Source organism: Bos grunniens, chromosome 10 (genome assembly GCF_055505025.1).
Source record: "Bos grunniens cultivar Pamir isolate PY7600 chromosome 10, Bosgru_T2T1.0, whole genome shotgun sequence".
NCBI classification, from domain to species: Eukaryota; Metazoa; Chordata; class Mammalia; order Artiodactyla; family Bovidae; genus Bos; species Bos grunniens.
The window spans coordinates 97,077,346-97,081,932 of record NC_141174.1 but is presented as its reverse complement, the minus strand read 5'-3'; the positions used below and the strand labels follow the sequence as shown (position 1 = coordinate 97,081,932).

Genomic DNA, 4,587 nt, shown 5'->3' with positions numbered 1-4,587 from the left:
GTTCTGTTCCCTTACGTGTTTATGTCTGTCTTTTGTGAGATGTAGTGTTTATCAGTTTTGATGTTAGAATGTTTCTCAAATGTTTTGTAATTCTTGGGTTAGGTGTTCATTTTGATTTTTCAAGTTCCCTGTTAGTCCACATGTGAGTGCTAGATCTGCCAGGAATTTCAGGAGAGTTTGAATTTGCTGCTGGACGTATCAGTGAGGCAGATATGATAAACTCTACACTATGGAAACCAGCCTGGATGGTCTATATTAGTGTCCAGTCTTCTGGGACCAGGGACGACCACATTACTGCCATAGGCACTGCAGTGCCCTGCCTCTGTGGCTCAGTTACTTAAACTCACTCCCCTTACTGGAAGCCAAGGTCTCTACTGCTAGTTGCTTTGCAAAATCTGGGGAAGATTATTTTAGTAGTTGCCTCAGCAAAGTCTCATTCCTATTTCCCTGCATTCTCCGTCTCTGAGGTTGGAGAAACTTCAAGTTGCTGTCCACATTTGCTTCAATTTTTTCCTCTGAATATTTTCGGTTATAACGTTCTCTTCCCAGTAGTCATGTATGGATGTGAGAATTGGACTATAAAAAAAGCTGAGCACCAAAGAATTGATGCTTTTGATCTGTGGTGTTGGAGAAGACTCTTGAGAGTCTCTTGGACTGCAAGGAGATCCAACCAGTCCATCCTAAAGAAGATCAGTCCTGCATACTCATTGGAAGGACTGATGCTAAAGCTGAAACTCCAGTACTTTGGCCACCTGATGCAAAGAGTCAACTCATTAGAAAAGACCTGTTGCTGGGAGAGATTGAAAGGCAAAAGGAGAAGAGGATAACAGAGGATAAGATGTTTGGATGGCATCAATGACTCGATGGACATGAGTTTGTGCACACTCCGGGAGTTGATGATGGACAGGGAATCCTGGTGTGTAGTCCATGGGGTCACAAAGAGTCAGATACGACTGAGTGACTGAACTGAACTGAATGTTCTCTTTCAACCTGATACCATTTGCTTTCTATTTTCCAAAAGATTTCCTTATCATTCCAGCAGATTAATGTCATTATCAACATCGTATCAGCCCTCAACATTTCTGGATAATGCTCCACTTTTAAAAGCAGTTGGATTTTCTGCTCCATATTTATTCTATACTGCTTAAACTTTTGACTATTCTAAGTCAGAAGGCCTTGCCATTTACTGCATTACCCCCATATACTCTACAGAAATGGTGCTTACTCAGTAAATCTGACTTCTGTGGTGGTTTTAAAATGTGGGTACAAATTCTTTAATCTTCCTTCTTCAAAATGTAGAGTCTCATTCCCCTACCCTTAAGTGTAGGTTGTACTACCTGACTTGCTGCTGATGAATAGAATGTGCCAGAAGTGGTGGTATTTGACTTCCAAGACTGGGTCACAGTGTAGCTTCAACTGCTCTGTCCTGGGTTGTTTGCTCTGTGGAACCCAGCTGTGAAGGGGCCCTGCTGGGAGGGGGTCCTCCCATCCTGGAAGGGGGTCCTTCCATCCTGGAGGGGGGTCCTCCCAGCCTGCAAGGGGGTCGTCCTGTCCTGGAAGGGGTTCCTCCTGGCCTGGAAGGGGGATCCTCCCATCCTGGAGGGGGGGTCCTCCCAGCCTGCAAGGGGGTCCTCCCAGCCTGGAGGGGGGTCCTCCCAGCCTGGAAGGAGGTCCTCCTGTCCTGTACACTCTGCAGAGGACCACAGCCTGCCTGGTGTCCTGACTGTAGTCTTGTGGGAGGCTGAGCCAGAACCATAGCTCAGTAGCTCCTGGACCTTCCTTTTTGAAATCATATTCCATTGCATGTATATAAAGACTTCTCTGGTGGCCCAGACGGTAAAGCGTCTGTCTGCAATGCGGGAGACCTGGGTTTGATCCCTGGGTTGGAAAGATCGGCTGGAGAAGGAAAAGGCAATCCACTCCAGTACTATATTGCCTGGAAAGTCCCATGGACAGAGGAGCCTGGTAAGCTACAGTCCATGGGGTCGCAAAGAGTCAAACACGACTGAGCGACTTCACTTACTATATACTACATTGTGCTTATCTGTTCACTCACTGATGGACACCTGAGTTTGTGCTGCTATGAACATGGGTGTAAAAATATCTTTTGGGGACCCTGCTTTCAGTTCTTCTGGATATATACCCACAAGTGGAATTGCTGTGTCATGTAGTACACTATTTTTAATTTTTTGAGGAACTGCCACTTGAACCACCTGGGAAGCCTATGTTGATGCAGAAGATAAGATAAATGGTTTTCAGGTCAAACCTCATTACACATTTTTGCCCTTCTACTTAAAAGATTTTACACTTTGGTTAGTCTCTCTTATCTTCCATATTGCTATCTATGAAATGGGGTTAAAATGTATTTTAGTTGCTCCGGATCCCAGCTCTCAGAGCTTCAGGAGACTCTGCCCTTTGAGGGTATTCCCCTCATAGGGTCACCATGGCCAACAGGAAAGGGTGCTGGAAGTGGGCCATTGTTGGCGGCATCAGTACAGTTCTAGTGTTTGCCATTGCAATGATCATGGGCTTCTCACTGCAGAAGCGCACCGTCCTGCCAGGCCATGCACAGGATGGGACCTGCTGCTCTGACGCAGACATGCTGGGCTGCCTGCTAAGTTTGGGTCAGATTATCCAAAGGACGGCCTGCTGGTCACCTGGTACCATGCTGCCAACAGCAAAGAGCAGATGAAGGCTGCCCTCAGCAACAGCATCACGGTCCTGGAATCAGACGTCACAATAGAAGGGCTTGACACAGTCAACGAGACAGGGGTCCCCATCACGGTGCACCCCCCAGCCATCTACAGTGACAACACCTGAGAGCAGTGGCTGGAGGCTGTGCTGACCTCTTCCGAGAAGGGCATCAAACTGGACTTCAAGAGCATCAAGGCTGTGGGCCCCACCCTGGACCTCCTGAGGCAGCTGACAGAGGAGGGGAAAGTTCAAAGTCCTGTGTGGATCAATGCCAACATCCTGAGGGGTCCCAACATGGTCAAACCAATAGAGATCAATGCCCCCACAGTTCCTGGCCTTGGTCCAGGAGAAGTATCTTGAGATAACCCTGTCTCCAGGCTGGACTACCGTCTACCTGCCCTTGTTCCCAAATGGGACATACACCCAGACCATGGTGGAGAAGATGCAGGAGCTGGTGGGAGCAGTGCCACAGAAGGTGACCTTCTCCATGTGGGTTGTCATGGCCAGGGCCGCCCGGCCCCACTTCAGCCGGCTGCTGGGCCAATCTGACAGGTACAGCCTGACAATGAGGCAGTCCACCTCGGACCCCGTGACAGTGGATGACTTCCTCTATATCCAGGACCATACCACCACCCACCAAGTCTGCTATGACTTCTTTGAGCCTCTCCTGTCTCAATTCAAGTAGCTTGCCGTACCTCATGGAAGCAAAGGTACTACACCAGGGGCAGCCTGACCCCTGTTCTCCAAACCCTGGAGGCCAGGGTCTGAGCGTGGAGTAACTGGTTCCTGACATCCAGGGCAAGGGAAGCAGAGCCACAGTGCGTCTCCCAGACTGAGAAGGCATGATCCTGCTGGACGTGGGCCTTCAGGAGCCTGCAGCTGGGGATCCCGTGCCCATCATCCACGCCCCAGATGGCCATGCCCTGATGCCTGAGTCCTGCCTGCAGCAGCTGGCCATGCACCCTGGATGCTGGGGCCTGCATTTGCACATAACAGAGCCCACCACTCTGCAGCCATCCCTGGCCACACTGGCCACCCTGTGCGCCCTTGGCCACCTGTCTAGGGGTTGGGGCCACAGTCTCCCACGGGAGTTTCATGCTCCCTGGCTCTGTGACTGGCAGGGAGTTGCTTATAGCTGTGGCTGAGGTGTTCCCTCACGTGACAGTGGCACCAGGCTGGCCCGAGGAAGTGCTGGGCAGTGGCTATAGGGAACAGCTGCTCACAGATATGCTGGAGTTGTGCCAGGGCCTCTGGCAACCCATGTCCTTCCAGCTGCAGGTTGGGCCTCTGGGCCAGAGTCCCGCTGGAGTCGTGATCCAGCTGCTGGCAGCCTCCCCCCAGGCCATGGTCACAATGGAACACAGCCCTGGCCAGGGCCACTATGTGTCTATGTGGGCAGTGCTGCTGGCAGCCAGGGCCATGGAGAAGACCCTAGTCTACTACAGGCTACCCCGGAGCTACTGCCAAGACTTGCAGGCAGATATTGGCAGACACTGAGCACCCAGGGGCGCTCTCCTGGTGGACCCCAGCTTCCCACGGGGGAAGCAGAAAGGAATAAATGCCTCTGCTTCCTAAAAAAAAAAAAAAAGTGTTTTAGTCCTTTTGTTGTAAGGACTAAAGGGGAATTTGTAGGTAAATGTGAAGGAATCAAAATTGTGATCCTTAACTGACAGTTCCCTCCACTGAACAGGATCCTCTAAAATGAACCTTTGAAGGAGAGCGCTCTGGTCCTTTCCCCCAGGATAGTAAAATCAACTCCTTTTAATTTTTTTTTTTTTTTTTTTTGGTTGTGCAGTGTGGCATGTGGAATCTTAGTTCCCTGACCCGGGATCAAACTCATATTTCATGCAGTATAAGTGTGGAGTCTTAACCACTCAACTGCCAAGGAAGTCC

General features: G+C 50.2%; 1 pseudogene; it reads left to right on the top strand.

Moving 5' to 3' along the window:
- The first annotated feature begins 2,443 nt into the window (after positions 1–2,443).
- Positions 2,444–4,282, top strand: LOC147365452 (protein FAM151A pseudogene; annotated as a pseudogene).
- The last annotated feature ends 305 nt before the right edge of the window (positions 4,283–4,587 follow it).